Source organism: Neovison vison, chromosome 4, assembly GCF_020171115.1.
Source record: "Neovison vison isolate M4711 chromosome 4, ASM_NN_V1, whole genome shotgun sequence".
NCBI classification, from domain to species: domain Eukaryota; kingdom Metazoa; phylum Chordata; class Mammalia; order Carnivora; family Mustelidae; genus Neogale; species Neogale vison.
The window spans coordinates 18,441,844-18,459,129 of NC_058094.1; the positions used below are offsets into that span (position 1 = coordinate 18,441,844).

The following is a 17,286-nucleotide window of genomic DNA, read 5'->3' on the forward strand; positions in this document are numbered from 1 at the left end:
TATGAAAGATATTTGCCACATAATAGAAGTTTAATAAAATTTTATTTTCTTTTCCCCCTCCTTCCTAAGCAACTAACCTCATTTATGTTCTTTTCTCCTTCTCCTTCTCCTTCTCCTTCACCTTCATCTTCGTCTTCGTTTTTGTCTTCATCTTTGTCTTCTTTCATTTGTTCCTTCTTTCTTAAAATTTCTTTCCGTAGCAATTTCTGGACCAAGGGCTGAGACATTTAACTCAAATACCGAGGAATTTTACTTCTTCGAAATGCATTTTATCCTAACTCCTCCCTCCTGCCCCAGGTTCATAATGTATTGTACAAATTACTATCACATGATGAGCTACCATTAGCTTCTCCAGGCCTGGGGAACTCAACAGCTGTAGTAAGGTATAAAACCCATTTATGCTGCTTTCACAGGTAATGTGTTTTTAGACCTTAACGTGAAGTCTAAGACCATCACAGCAATGCCCCCATATGTGTCCAGTCCACAATTCATTCTACTTATGAAAGTATAAGAGTTAAATTTTTTCAGATACCAGTGAAATGGAAGGGGACAGCAGTTTCTGGACCTGCCATGATTTCAGTCTTGCAAAAGGGACCAATTCTACCAGTTGTGTCCTTCAATGTACCTCAAAAATGCATTTTATTTTTTTTTAAATTTTTAAAAGATTTTATTTATTTATTTGATAGAGAAAGATCACAAGTAGGCAGAGAGGCAGGCAGAGAGAGAGGAGGAAGCAGGTTCCTTGCTGAGTAGAGAGCCCGATCCGGAACTCGATCCCAGGACCCTGAGATCATGACCTGAGCCGAAGGCAGAGGCTTAACCCACTGAGCCACCCAGGCGCCCTCAAAAAGGCATTTTAAATCACCCTTTTGGTGGCTTCTAATACATCCTGAAGATTTTTTCCCCCCCCTAGGAACAGGGGAACTTCTTTTCCTTTAGATACAAAGCAGATAATCTGTTATAATTTTTCTAGTAAGTTCTGACTTCGAGGAGAGCACTTAACTCAATACAATTTTGTGTCTGATAAATTAAATGTTCTGTAATGCCTAAAACATGGTAGGGGGGCAGTGGGAGCATGGAGTTGGCATCTGATGGGTTTGAGTCCTGGCTCTACCGTGTTCTGGTTGACTCTTAGTGAAAATCCCAATTTCTTCATTTGTCAAAGCCTAAGAACTCCTCTGCTACAAAGCTCATAGGGCTGCTGACAGGCTCAATAAAAATAAAAGAAGGGAAAGGCCATTGGAAATTCAGAAAAATCCTTCATATTTGAGTTCCTGTTATGAGTTCTGAGCATTAGGAGACATTCATATATGTACTGTGGCAGAAGTCAGATTGGGGCCCCAAGTCTTCATGGGTACTTATTGCGACCACCCAGCCACATTGCCTACCATCTTGTCCTTGGTTTCACAGACATCCGTCTTTCCCTCCACTCTTGCTCCTCTTCATTTTTCCATGGAATGGACAGTGTGAGATCATGTCATTCACCTGTGTAGAAGCCTTCAAGTGTCTTCTTCTCTTGGGATACCAGGCTCCACAAGGTTCCACATGATTTGCCTTCTGTTTTCATGACCTCTGTGAAACTCCTATCTTTCTTCCCTATTACACACTACACACTGGCACTCCTTCTGCTCCTCAGCCAAGGCAAGCTTGTTTCTACTTCAGGATCACTACCTGTTGCTATTTATTTGCTATGTAGTTCACTTCCTCAGAGAGACCTTATCTCTAATAACCATGTTCCCTAAAGAGACAACCCCATTCCCTGGCACTTTCCAACACAGTATCCTGTGATTTTTCTCAACACATCTATCATTAATGGAAACAACAATTCTTATTTATGTTTACTTGGTTGTTGTCTCTCTCGGCACCTGGAGTATCAATAAAACCCAGAGAGCAGGGGGAATAGTCTAGATTTCAGAGCCTAGAACAGTGCTTGATAGATAGAATGTGCCCAACGAACATCACTGAATGCATGCAGATCCAAAATAATGGGGCTAAAGGTTCAACCTTTGTAAATTTTGTACCTGCCTACCCAAAATCAAATTTTGAAAAAGGATTTTCCTCTTCTCTGCTATTCATTTCAACAAATCAAGAACTTACTCAAGTGAGACCCAAGGAAATACTTAAAACTGTGTGACTTGGTTATATATAGATTGTGGATCCAAAATTGTTTTTATCCATGTTTTAATCAATATTGCATGAAACTGTATTTAAGCACTCAAATCAAGGTTTTACATTTTTTTACTGTCTTTGATAGCTGGCAACATTTTTTTTTTTTTTTATGTCTGGGTATCTGGAGAAGATTATTTTAGAAAGGGAAATACACTAATTCTGTGTGCATTGATGACCACAGCTATCTCTTGCCTAATTTTCAGCTCCACCCAGGGAAAGTCCCACCCAGCATTGCCAAGAATCTAGGCATTGGATGGCAATTTGGAACCAGTAATAATTTTCCACAAGTATATTTTTAGCAGAAGAAACAGCTAGAGATTAGAGAGTGTAAAGAGGGCTAAAAGCTTCCATTGACCTTTTGGGACTTTGACTGAGGCTGCTTGTGTTACTGTGACCCCCTTAGATGGCCACTTTCCAAACCATTCAGAACATTACTTCTGGGCATATAGAGCTGATATCTCACTGCATGGACAGACGCCCAGGCTGGACAAGGTCCAGTTAAGAAAGCATCTCTGTTGGAATGATACTATCTGGCAAGGGACAAATCCAATGATGCCATAGGTATTATCTGTCTTTCCTTTCTATGCCTGAGTCATTTCCTTCATAGACCAGATAACGGGCAGTCTACAGAAATATAACTGGGTGAGAATTCATATATAAACACTGAAATATTTTTTCAGAGTTGATCTAGTCCAGCTGAACTTCTGGAGTCAGATGGATATGGGCCCCAGCTATAACCTCATTCTCTTTCTACTATCATGAATGAGAACATATGGACCAGTTGTTTTGTTTGTTTTGTTTTTACTCTAAACCCACTGATAAAATCTTTTCATTTTTTTCCTGTTTAAGCGAAGTTGACAGGTGTGAATGGTACAGTTGGATGAAGACTTAGATTTGCAGTAAAAACAGTGGATAATCACTTTAATCATAGATAATCACTTTAATTCAACTGATCCCTATCCAAGACTAGTTCACCAGTCCTGATTAGTTCCCTCAACCTATTACGTCATCCCGAAAGGTCTACGTCAAGTAACAACCTCCTCTGTGAAGACTTTGGGTAGTGACGAAACAAGTCAGTGACTCCATCTTTTATTTCCATATGGCCCTTGTATTTTCCGTAATAATGTCCTTAATATACTACATTTAGTTATGTAAAAGTTTCTCTCTTCTTCTAACAGACTGTGATATGCACAAGGAGGAGGGCTATGTCTTACTCATCTTATCAAACATATCTTGCCAACATGAAATGCTGATCAACTGAAGACTTTGTATTTGCTCATGAAGTGAGTAATAATTGATCAAGTGAGTGAATAAAAGTAATTTATCTTTAGTTTAGCAAAAAATACAGAACCCTTAAGTCAATGACAAGTAAATTTTGGTTGAGTGTTTACCAAATGACAGTTTTGAATATATGATTTCATTAACACTAAACAAGCCTATAAATTAAATATTAATACCTTTCCATTTTTTAGTAAGGAAGATGTCAAGAAACAGGTTGAGGGGAGTGAGTGCCGACTTCAAAATCTAAGAAGGAGAAAAGTGTCTCACTTAAAAAGAATTTGTTCACTATGTGGCCAAACTTGTATTTTACTGAACTTAATTAATAGAAATCAAGCCAAGTGGCATCAACAGAGATATCCCTCAGAATAATGACATTTGCTGTTCAACTTTTTCATCTTCCATAAAAACCCTGTTGTATAGATGAAAAATGTCAGACTCAGCAGTGTAAAAAACTTTTAAAAAGTCTATAATGAGGCAGAATTAATTTTAAAAAGATTTGCTTCCTTCAAGTTTGATGCTCTCTCCAATTTCTCATAACCTCCTTATATTGTTTTCCCCCGCTATAAATTCTAATAGCATTACATCAAGTCATATCTCAATAAACACATTTTTGGAGGGTGTTAAAATAACGGAGTCCATTTATGTTACACGAATTACCAAAAGAAAAAAGGATATCTGTTTATCTAACAATACGGAGCTTAGAGAATCTAAAAGAATTTAAGATTGGAATGGTTAAAAACACTGGATTGGGCTAAAGGCATGAATTAGAATCCTGCTCTGCCATTCATAATTTGGGTAACCCTGGATAGGTTACCCAGATTCAATGAGGCTATGTTTTCTCAGTTTTAACTAATCCTTCTCTTGAATGTAATAGAACATGACTGGCTAATTAGAGGAGAGAAAGAATGTACTGGAGTTTCTAATGAGGAAAGACCAGAGAGTCAGGTAAAGAAGAGGGTAGGCATATAGTAATTGTAGATAACTAAAGGAGAATTCTTTTCCAGATTCCTACTCTTTCCCATGCCCACCTCCCACATGGAGTGAGCTTCAGCCCAGGTTCTGTCTTTGTTTAAATTCTCACAAGGGAGATTCTGATTGGTCCATAAGTCTATTCTGATAGGTCCTATGACTACCCTTTGGCTAAGGTTGGACAGAACTCTTCAACAGCCATTGCTATTAATTCTATACACAGTAAAAAGGAGGTCATTCTCCAAAAGGTAATCCTCTTACCCAAAAAAACTCACGAGTCTGGCAAACAACAGACATCTTTGCAACTCCTTCATGGGGTTATTCTGAAGATGGCAATGGAAGGACCGGAACTCAAAGGAGGGGAAGAGAAAGGCAGAGACCTTTGGTCTTCGAGTCACAGACTACTTGATTAACACCAGTATTAATGACTGGGGTTTCACGATTTTAGAATCAATTTTCAATACTTAAAATTTTAAAAAGTCCTATGTAATTGATCATTAGTTGGGGAATCAGGAATTGTAGGAACTTGGCCTTGCCTGCTATGTTTCTATATTTATAATACTTCCTCTGTGAGGTTAAGGAAGCTGCTTTGTAGAAGGGGGATACTAAAAAATGAATCGGAAACGTAATTACAGATCAAAAGAAACATCGGACATAGTCAAGCCCATCTTCCTCAGAGAGAAAAGCTGAAACTCACAAGAGAAAAGGGGCTTGTGGAGTGGGTTTTGAAGTCAGAGGTCTTTATCAGTTATATGGAGAACTGGGAACAAAAGGCCAAATGAATGAATGAGGTAACCTATAAAATCCCTCTTTCATACTGAGATTCTTGAAGTCAATGTGTGCCTGGCTGTTCTGTGGGTCTGAGTCATGATTTGTACATTCTGAAGATGAGCTCTATGTCAGGGGTCAGAACTCCAGAAGCAGTGGTCAAACATTACCACCACACCAGTTCCCGGAATAAAAAGCCAAACGGTCTGGTCTACGAGCTGGGGAAAGGAAGTCCAGGAGAGAGATGGGGATCTGGTCTGAGGAAAGGACTAACGCTTTCTGACTTACCTTCTGCAGACGGGGGATTCATTTATTCAGAGCTCACTGCTTCGACAAAGGGTTTCTTAAAGATGCCTCGCTCTCTGCCTTCATTTTTGGAAATAAAAAAATTTAAAATAAATGAATAAATAAAGGATCCATATGCTGTGCATACAGCTTTTTGGAAGTTTAGCAGAGAACATGGCATTCTGGAACACATAAGTACCCTGAGCTCCCTGTAACAAAGAGGAAGGTCCCTGGCAACCAGCCCCCAGGACAAAGCTTGTGCTCAAACTTTAGGGTCCCCTAGGGTTGGCGATGGTGGTTTTCATTTAGGTCTGGATGGGCCTCCCAAGTAGAAGATTTCAAGACTGATTCTGATTCAACTCTGTCATGTAGTACTTGTGGTGCCAGATTTGAGAAGGAGGGAAAAAAAAAAAAGCAAAACAAAAAACACTCTCCAAGTCCAGAAAAGTTTGGCTCAAGATGGCCTATAATCAAAAAATAGCAAAGAGGAAAAGACTGTGTGTTTGTTCTTATAAAATATGGAGTCAGTGCTTTTAGTATCATCAGACTTCAGTGTCAGACCTCTGTCACAGCTGCGGCTAAATGCATCTGAGAAAGAACTGGAAGGTGAGTGCCTGGGATGGGATCCTTGTGCCTAGGGCATTTCCTTGCCTGACAAATCTGTGGATTTCAACAGCCCTGCTAATTACAGGGCCGGGCAGCCCAAGCCTTGGCTCCGATAGAGAGACTGGGTTCCACATTCAGTGTAGTAACTTAAGCCACCCTGGGTGTCCCAACTTCTGCTCTCAATCTACCCTCAGAACAGGCTGTCCTCGGGCTTCGTCTACGGAACCCAAGAGGAAAGGGAAGGCAAAGAGGAATTTTTGTGTGCATGCCTCTTGAAACTGCAGCGGAGTTCAGGCTTCAAAAGGCCAACGAGAGTTTCCCATATCCCTGCTCCTGACCTTTCCCGCAATTCAGTCTCTAGGATTTGAAGGGTTTTAAACCAGTGTGTCTCCACCCTGTTTGGAGGGTGTCATGGGAATCTCCAAACAGAGCCATATTTCACTTTTACTCCAGCCTGTGGGAATGTGGTGTGAGCCTTGATCAGCTGTGCCAGTCCTCAGCCCTTAGGTTTGCATGGCACCGTGCCAGCTCTCTGATGGCCAACGGCTTTTCGTGATTAAACTCAATTTAGCTGCGGGGGGTCAAGGTTTTGAATGCGAGAGGCTAAATCATATTGCCCGTGGTCAGATTTCAGTGCCACTATTTAAAAATGGCATCAGCTCTGTCTAGTCGAGTCTGTTCCTCCATCTAAAAGAGAGAGATGAGAATAGCAAGCATTGGCTGAATTCTTACCCTGTGAAATATGTTCAAAGCACGATATGCTTCCAACTTATGTCATCTTCATAATATTCCTACAATGCAGGTGCTCTTATCATCATTGTCACCCTGGTTTATTGAGAAAACAGGGCACTGAGTGATTGAATAGAGCTCCTTGGGAGGCAGGTTTACACACAGCGGACAGGGCTTTAAACCTACAAGTTCAGCTCTGGTGACCCAGTGCCTACTTGCTATGCTGCATTGTTTCTCCAACTTTGCTGGAAAGGACCAGGACCTTAGTCAAAGGGTTCTGGTGATACGAAATGAGCCCTGTATAAACAGGTTGTAGTGCAGTGTCTGGACCATAGTAGACACTTCATAAATGCTAATGATTATTGATAATGATGACGGCAGCATGACGGTTATGGGAATGTGACGATGCTAACAATGGCGAAGTTTGAGAAAATGTATATCGGTCCTCCTCAACCACGTGTCACCTTCTTCAGGACAGGAATCCAGGATAGTAGAGTTCCTTATTCCCTTGAATGGGTGGAAAGGGAATGAAGCTTCCACCTCTTTAGAAAGAAAGCCCTACTGTCTTAAAATAACCACCACCCCCACCCCCCGAAAAGGGCTCCCACTATCCCTAGTTTACTTCAAAAGGATGGGAAAGATGAAAGAAAGGAAAAGAGTCAAAGCAAGAATTTCTCTGCCCTCCTTCCCCAAATCAGGCTCTCTCCTAGGTGACCGCGACCACAGATTTGTTGGGTGGATCTTATTTTACAATTTCACCAATTAAGACATTCGGATATGAAAGAGGTTATGAATCCTGCTGCAAAACCTCACCCACACCCATGAACTCTGGGCCACAGTTCATCCTTGACCACGGTGCCATGCTGCTGTAGCGCACATCGGTCACTGTAGGTAGAAACTAACTGAAATAAACCTTACAGCATTCCCAAGGCAAGCAACATCCCTGACTTCACAGCGTTCTCTCACGTGACAAATGTTTATTGAGCATCTTGTCGATGTAAAGTGTATGCTGCCTGATGGCTTCTGCCAGCCCTGCCACGGGCCATTCAGAAAGTGTCTTGTCAGTGGAAAGCAGAGCTCCAGAGCCATTAGAGCAGGAGGCACCTGTCCAGAAAGATATTAAACAAGGACACAGACTCATAATTCCCGACAGTTGGGAATCTGTTGTTTTAAATACCCTTCAGCTCCTCTTTAGTTTTCTGTAGGCAAAAATAGCTCAGTTGCCAAGAAACCTATGTGTGGTGGTAACTTCGCACTAAACAGATGTATAAATCCATTGTTAAATGAAATTCTGAAAGATTGCTCTTTAAAGCTTTAACTTGTGTTTGTGCAATATAAGATGTATTCATCATTAACACCCTAAAAATATTTTTTCATGATTAAATAATGTGAATTAGGACAAGAACTTACTGATCACAGAAAGATAGGGACTAAATACTATCGACCTTATCTCAGAGACTGGGTAGTCCAATGTAGGTTGAGAAAATTGTGTCTTGGGGCACCTGGGTGGCTCAGTCAGGTAAATGTCTGCCTTGGGCTCAGGTCATGATCCCGGGATCCTGGGATTGAGCCCCACCTGGGACTCCCTGCTCAGGGGGCACTCTGCTTCTCCCTATCCCTTTGAATTACCCCAACTTGTGCTCTCTTTCTAAGAAATAAATAAAATCTTAAAAAAAAAAGAGGAAAAAGGAAATTGTTCCTGAGGCAAAGCTGTCATATTTCTAAGTTAGCTAAACCCAAGGCACACATTTTATGGAAGTAATTGATTTTTAGAATCAGTTTTCTTATGGGTTGAATTGTGTCCCCCCCCCCCCACTGCCAAGCAATAGTGAACTCTTAACCCTCAGTACTCCAGAATATGAGGTTATTTGGAAATAGGACAATTGTAGATGTAATGAAATTAAGATAATGTCATTCTGGAGTAGAGTGAATCCTTGGTTCAGTAGAACTGGTGGACTTATAAGAAGAGAAGAGGGACACAGGGAGAAGATGGCCATGTGACAACAGAGGCAGAGATTACAGGCTACAAACCAAAAAGTTACTAAGTAGGATCAGCAACCATGAGAAGCTAGAAGGAGGCAAGAAGCATTCTTTCCCCCTGCCATTAGAGAGAGCATGGTCTTGTCATCACCTTGACTTCAGACTTCCAGCCTTCAGAACTGAGAGAATACATTTCTCTTGTTCTAAGGGGCCAGCTTGTGCTACTTTGTTAGAGCAGCCTTAGGAAAAGAATACATATGTCATTCTAAGAATAAAGATGAACTTGATTTAAGATAGAAGAAAAGTCTTCCCTGGGCTAGATAGTATGCAGGATTTTATTATTCATATTGATTTTGCCTGATTTACTTACCTTGCATTCACAATGTTTAGCAAGAACTCAGTGAATGAATGAAGGAATGCATGCATTTTTTAAAAGATTTATTTATTTTTTTTTGAGAGAGAGTGAAGAATAGAATCTCAAGCAGACTGCCTCCTGAGTGGGGAGGCCAATGTCGGGCTCAATCTCATGACCCTGAGATCATGACTTGAGCAGAAACTAAGAGTCAGGTGTACAACAGACTGAGCCACCCAGGCACCCCATGAATGTATTTACTTAAGGTGATGTCTTTGTCTGGATGTCCTCGCTCCCTGACTCCTCCACTTCCACTACCTGGAAGACTTTTCCTCATCCTTCCTATAACACTTTGTAACTTTTTGAAGACATCATTTTGTTTTCTAGATAGGAGAGACTGTGTTATCAACCTTCAAATCATCCAAAATGCTGAACAGTACTTTGTAGAAAACAAATGCTCAATTCCTTAGTAAATATCCATTAGATTGAATTAAGTTAGTTAAATTTTCTTTTTTTAAAAAAATATTTAATTTATTTATTTGACAGACAGAGATCACAAGTAGGCTGAGAGGCAGGCAGAGAGAGAGAGAGGTGGAAGCAGGCTCCCTGCTGAGCAGAGAGCCCGACTCGGGGCTCGATCCCAGGACCCCGGGATCATGACCTGAGCTGAAGGCAGAGGCGTTAACCCACTGAGCCACCTACGCACACGTAAATTAGTTAAATTTTCACTATTACCTTAATGTTCTCCTTTTCAATCAAGTCTGTCCCAAGTTCTGCTTCATAATTTACCTTTGTCCCATACTTCAAAGACTAAGATGTTAGAACAGCTGTTCCAGTTCCTTTAGGGAACCAATGAACAACTGGTAACATTTTTCTATACTTACTTCATGATTTTCTTGCTGAAATTGAAAAAAGAAATATCAGACATCTTGATAGTTTACCACTACATATCCTAGTATGTATTTCTAAACCCTAGTATGTATTTCTAAAAGGTAAGAACATTTTCTTGTTTAATGACAAGATTATTATTGTACCCAATACAACTTACTATAATTGTATCAATATTATCTAATACCATCCTACATGAACATGAATACATGTTCAGCTTTCCCGAATTATCTCAAAACGTATTTCATTGTTGCTCTATTCAAACTATGATCTATTCAGTTTCCATTCATTGCATGTGACTGTTTGGTCTTTTAAGTAAATTTCAGTTAAGACAATTGCCCTGTTGCCTGCCTTCCTTTATATAACATGATGTCAGATCTAGGTTTACAGAGTTTATATTTCTGTTCATCTGTATGTTCAAAGTTCATACATAGTAAAAAGTTTAAAAAAATAATCAAGTTCAAATGGATCATAGATTTAAATGTAAAATATAAAACTCTAAGGCTTTTATAAAATGACATAGGATAAAAAGTCTTTGGGACCTAAGGCTTGATAAAGAGTTTTTTAGGTATGACAGTAAAAATCACCATTTTTAAAAAGAAAATTGGTAAATTGGGTTTCATCAAAAGTAAAAATTTTGCTTTGAGAAATGCCCTATTAAGAGAATGACAAGGGGCACCTGGGTGGCTCAGTGGATTAAGCCGCTGCCTTCGACTCAGGTCATGATCCCAGGGTCCTGGGATCGAGTCCCGCATCGGGCTCTCTGCTCAGCAGGGAGCCTGCTTCCCTCAGTCTCTCTCTCTCTGCCTGCCTCTCTGTCTACTTGTGATCTCTGTCTGTTAAATAAACAAATAAAATCTTAAAAAAAAAAGAATGACAAGACAAACTACAGAGAGGGAGAAATTATTTGTGAATTTCATATCTGACAAAGGACTAGTATTGAGCATATATAAAGAATATGCAATACTCAACAGTAAGAAAGCAAACAATCCATGTAGGAAATGGGTGAAAGACATGAATAGAAAAAGATATATTTCATCAAAAATGATATTCATATGACAAGCACATAAAAATTTGTTCAGTATCACATTAAGGATATTAAAACCATTATGAGATACCACTACGCACTCTTAAGAACTACAATCAAATAGTGACAATACCGAATGTTCATGAGATTGCACAGAAACTGGATATCTCACACACAGTTGTTGAGAGCATAAAATTGCAGAGTTACTTTGGAAAGTCATTTGGCAGTTTCCTAAAAATCAACAACTAAAACTAAATATATACTTGTTATACAATCAAACAATCATACTTTTGGACATTTATTTCAAAGAAATGAAAAATTATGTCTATGTGAAAACTGGTACCTGAATGTTCATAGCATCTTTATTCATAATAGCCCCAAACTGGAAACAACACAAATGTCCTTCAATGGGTAAATGAAAAAAAAAACGGATACATTGACGCTAAGACATATTATTCATCATTGAAAGAATAATCAATTGATATACATATCAACCTGGAACGATCTAAGGAATTATGCTGAGAAAAAAAAAAGCACATATGAAAGGTCATATGCTATGTTATTACATTTATATAACATTCTTTAAATGGTAAAATTATAGCAACAGAGACAAAAGTGGTGATTGACAAGTGTATGGGATGGCAAGAGGGTATAACTTGAGAAGATCTTTGTGGTAAGTGATGTTTACATGTTTCTACACATGTGATAAGTATGAGATAGAACTAACCACACACATTGTACCAAAATGAACTTCCTGGTAATCATATTTCTCTATAGTTATCTAAAATATAAATATTGGGAAAACTGGGCCAAGGGTTAATGGGACTTGCCTGTACTATTCTTGCAACTTCCTGAGAATTTATACTTATTTCCAAACAAAAAGTTCAAATTAATCCAAAACTAATGGGTTGCATTCCAGGCAATTACTGGACTCCATGTATCATTATCCCATCTTCTCACTCTTTTTTTTTTTGTTTGTTTATTTGACAGACAGAGATCACAAGTGGACAGAGAGGCAGGCAGAGAGAGAGAGGGAAGCAGGCTCCCTGCTGAGCAGAGAGCCCGATGCGGGACTCGATCCCAGGACCCTGAGATCATGACCTGAGCCAAAGGCAGCGGCTTAACCCACTGAGCCACCCAGGTGCCCCCATCTTCTCACTCTTGATTCAGTGCCTCTTTTTCCTGAACTTTACCTTTCCATCTGGCTTATATCTTGGGTTCCCTTCTCTATATCATTTAACATGTGATGATGTCCATGCCAAATCACAGTGATCCCATGCTTCTCAAATCAGAACTACATAGGAGGCTTGCTAAAACACAGATTCCAGGGCCCAGCCCCAAATATTCTGATTCAGGAAGTCTGGGAGATGCTGATAAGTGGCATTTCTAATATAGTGTCAGGTGATGCTGATGGCGACTGCACTTGGTACTCCTGGCACAATGTTTTATTTAAAACTGGTAGTCAAGATGCCTGGAACCTAATCTCTAACCTATAGATGTTCATCAACACAATGTCTCTGAACGTTGGTTTTTGAAAATGTTAGGTACTCAGTTTATGGGGTTATTGTGAAAGAGATAAAGTATATCCAGCTACTGAAATAGAGGATGTGAGGGCTAGGGTCACAGAGGTAGCCAGGGGCACTCAGGTTTGAAGAGTCAGATCTCTTAACTCTCCACTTGGGTTCTTTTCCACTATATCAGGTGATCACTTCTGTAACTCAGTTAGGAATCCTGATCTTGTACAACTGACCATTCCTTTTACTCAGTGCCCATTTCACCTCACTCAGTAAAACATAGTTCAGGTACTACTTACTGATTCCGTTATACTTTGGGGTATAATTCTGCCACAAAAACCCACAGTGGGAAGCATAAATTTAGGGAAATTTCTAGATGTATATTGCCAAGCATAGTATGACTTTATAGCGCTACATGCTGTTTTAAAAAGCAGGTCCCTAGTTGAAACTTTTGTAGTGGGACCATAAATTGGGGGATCTGAGTTTTCTAGGTCTGGCTCTGCCATTAAAGTTCTCTGACCCTGGGCAAGACACAGTTCCTCCTTGCTCATCAACTTTCTCCTCTGTAGCATAAGACATTTTTTAAAAAAGATTTTATTTTGAGAGGGAGAGCACAAGCTGGGGGAGTGGTAGAGGGAGATGGATAAGCCAGCTCCCCACTGAGCATGGAGCCTGATGCAAGACTCCATCCCAGGACCTTGAGATCACGACCTGAGACAAAGGCAGACACTTAAATGACCGAGCCACCCAGGCGCCCCACGACTTTTTTTTTTTTTTTAAATAAAGATGATTTCTCCAGTCTTTTCCTTACCTTGTTAATTAATAGCTGTAGTGAGGATCGGGGGCAAAGCATGGATTTGGAATCTGATTCAGATTCAGTCTAGTTCTGTCAATGATCGACAGTGCTAACTTGTCCAACTGACACAATTTTTATAGACTTTTGTTCCCTTTTCTACAAAATGAATATAATAATACATCCCTCCTAATTTAGTTATCATTATGAAACATAATGTGTATACAAAACTCACAGTCATAAATTAAAGTAACAATTGCTGATCCTTCTATATTTTGTCTTCTTTTTTTTTCTCTCCCTCTCTCTCATCTTCTGTTTTGTCTTACATCTTCACTCACAGAATTCTCTTTTCCAAATATGACCTTGATATACATTTTCTGGGTACTAAGAAAATAAGACCCTATTCATCAACCCAACAAATATTTAACTAGTACCTAACATATAGCTGGCAAATTCTTGGAATCATGGGGAGTAGTCCTAAAAGGATTATTCCTATTTTCCCCAGTCCAAACTGCTTTGGACTACATTGATTCTTGAAGGTATTGCTGTATTCTCCATCTTCTTTATGTACGGTAGCAGCATAACAATTTCTTGGCATCTAAGAAGTGAAGTCAACCCCAAATCAGGAAATCCATTGAGTTTTCAGTGCAATTTTATATTCCTTAATTATTTTAGCCCCTTAAAAGTCAACCTTATGAGTATTTCATCAAGGGTTTTAGCTCATTTTTGTACAATTGCACAGAGATCAGGTCTCTATCTTGAGCTCTACATGATTTTTTTTTTTTGCCAAATTAGTTCATTTCTATTGCAGAGAGTGGCTAGTTATTCACCAAAACCACTTCCTCCTCTTCCTGTATACACAGAAAGACAACACTCTCCACTCTGCCTTGCAGTTTGGTGTGATTGAATATTTGAGTTCCTGTCAATGGAATGTGAGTGTTAATATGTTGAGTATCACTTCTGGATCTGGTCTAAAAAGCTCCCAGTAAGCTTTTCCATGCATGATACATTTCTGATTGTTACAGCTACTAACATTGCCTTAACTTATAATCATTTTCTGTCACTCCAATGTCTCTGTTTCTCTTTTCCCCATTCTGTACCTCTGCCTCCCTTCCTAATAATGTGTTTCTTTCCTAAAATGCACTAATTTTTCTATCTATCCTTTTAGGCTCACATCATGTGAGCACTGTGTCATGTGAGCTGTAGATATGTTCCCCCAAATCCTTTCAAGCACTCTATCTCTAAATACTTGTAGCATGAACAATCAGTATTATGCTGATTTTTGCTACTTGATTAAATTGGAGAATACTGGTCATGTATATTGGGTTTCACTCAAATCAGATTGTCTTAGATCATCATATTCTCATGATACCCCAGGAGGTATTGAATATACAGTAAGAACTTAAGAAATTTCTGCTGATTAATAGAAAGTTACTGGTTTGATAAGAAAATTGAAAATACCTGACCATTTCCTGGCTATTTATTAATTTTCAAGGATTTCTTGAATGTCTATTATGACTTTGGCATTGCTGTAGAAACCAAGACCAAAGTAAGCATACTACCTCATTTATCTACCCTTCAGAGTAAGTGTCTTTTCATTTTTTCCACCCTAGACCCTCCCTCTTGGAGTTGGCTGCTATCTATGCATTGGCAAGGGATATCTATATGGTTTGTTGAATAGACTAAGCCTTAAATCCAGACACTTTGATGGTCATACCCTGGCTCCTTTATTTTTTTCAGTGAAAACAAGCATAATATCCTTATTCTCCGTGAACCTCTAGCTCTGTCACCATAAAACAAAGAGAGTCATGTGTAACTTACAAGGTTGTCATGACAATGAAATAAATAGCATGTTTAAAGAAAGGATTTAAACCTGAATAAATATAGCAGATGCTCAGATAAGGTGAGTTCCCCCTTAGCATGGCCCATTCATTTCGAAAGAAGACATCTTTCCCCGGGGGACACGCAGACATTTAGAATCATATTTGATTCGGAGTAGGTGACCAGCTTAGAGGGCCTAGAGTACCTCTCTGCCTTTAAGAATTCCCCAAAGGCAGGGGGAGGTGCCTGGGTGGCTCAGTGGGTTAAGCCTCTGCCTTCAGTTCAGGTCATGAACTCAGGGTTTTGGGATCGAGTCCCGCATCGGGCTCTCTGCTCAGCAGGGAGCCTGCTTCCCTCTCCCTCTCTCTCTCTGCCTACTTGTGATCTCTCTCTCTGTCAAATAAATAAATTTAAAAAAAAATTCCCCAAGGATTCTTAGCTGGGACAGAGAATTTGTATCATCTTTATATTCGGGGGAGGACAGATGAAAATGTTGATTTATTAGACATGCAAGGTTGGGGGACACTGACATTCTTCCTAATTTCTTGCTTCTTTTTCTGACTTAGACTTTCAAGCTTACAGGGCAAGCGAATAGCAGTTTAAGCTTGTTTCATCCCTATGTCATGACGATTATGCCATGTGTGAAATGTGCATTCTTGCAAATGAGATGGTTTAGGGGAATATGAGAACGTAGCACTCAGTCTCTGAGAAGCAACCCACCAGGCCAGGATGGGGGAGATGTGGCTAAACAGCTGCACGTGTGAGAGGGATTAGCGATTTCAGTTGACTGCCAGCCCAACATGAGTCACCAGTGTGTTGAGGCTGCCAAGAGGATAATTTGATCTGGGGCTGAATTAACAGGGCTGTAGTGTCCAGACCAAAGGGAGTGATCTTCCTGCTGTCTCGGCATGAAGCAGACCACACCTAATGTGCTGCAGCTCTTATTTACCCCAAATACCCACTCTTTTTTTTTTTTTTAATTTTATTTATTTATTTGACAGACAGAGATCACAAGTAAGCAGAGAGGCAGGCAGAGAGAGAGAGAGAGAGAGAGGAGGAAACAGACTCTCCACTGAGCAGAGAGCCCGATGTGGGGCTCGATCCCAGGACCCTGAGATCATGACCTGAGCCGAAGGCAGAGGCTTTAACCCACTGAGCCCAGGCACCCTCCAAATACCCACTCTTTATAGTGGACTGTTCCAAGAGGAGTTTATTGTATCATGACAACGGATCGTCTAATAATCGTGTTAAGAAATGTATTCCTTTACCTTATCTCTACTCTAGAACTTACCATGCAAGTTGTGTTATTTTATAGGTAGGCGTTTGCACCATTGAGGACTAGGAACACGTCTTTCTCTTTTGTCTAACTTGTAGTATAAATGAGATGGAAAATTTTGGGTTCTTTTTTACAAAAATGGATCAGCTTCTTGCTGTAGGGAGCTTGAATGTTGTAGTCAAACTGATCTGGATTCAAATCCTGTTTCAACCAGGAGGAACAAGAGAAATCATGTGGTTGCTCCTCTAATTTCTAGTTCTATATTTTGGAGTTAGTTAGAGTGTTTTTCTTCATACTCCTGTGTTCCCGCAACCCTTGTTGCATACTTGTGTACTAGACACGGGCCCATAGACTTATATCATCCTTATCTTCCTTTTATATAAAGCAATGATGCATTGAATCTGGGGAGCTATGTCTCTATAATAAAGAAATTTTGGAAGTTAATTAGGTAGGGAATGGGGCAATGCAGAAATGGGAATCTGGTAAGATGACACGCTGGGGATTTTAGGTAGAATGATAAAGAATCAGGTACTAGACATTAGACACAATCCCGTTTCAAGTTACCAGAGTTAAAGCAGGTGACTTCATGACTGGGAATGGGGTCAAAATAAAAACTATCAAACTACCCCCCCCTTACCCTCCCTCTTCACCTCACCTATTAATCAGGACGTAAGATTGAATTAACAGCAAATGAGCAGTGAGAGAAGCCAAGGGTAATTCACGCAGAGATTCACTGGCATGTCTGGGTACATCTTTCCTTCTTTCAAAATTAATTAAAATGAAGCAAAGCAAAAAAAAAAAAAAACCAAAAAAAAATTTGAACATGAG

At 39.7% G+C, this 17,286-nt stretch overlaps 1 pseudogene; it reads right to left on the reverse strand.

Moving 5' to 3' along the window:
* Positions 1–396: 396 nt before the first annotated feature.
* Positions 397–572, reverse strand: LOC122905300 (annotated as a pseudogene).
* Positions 573–17,286: the final 16,714 nt, after the last annotated feature.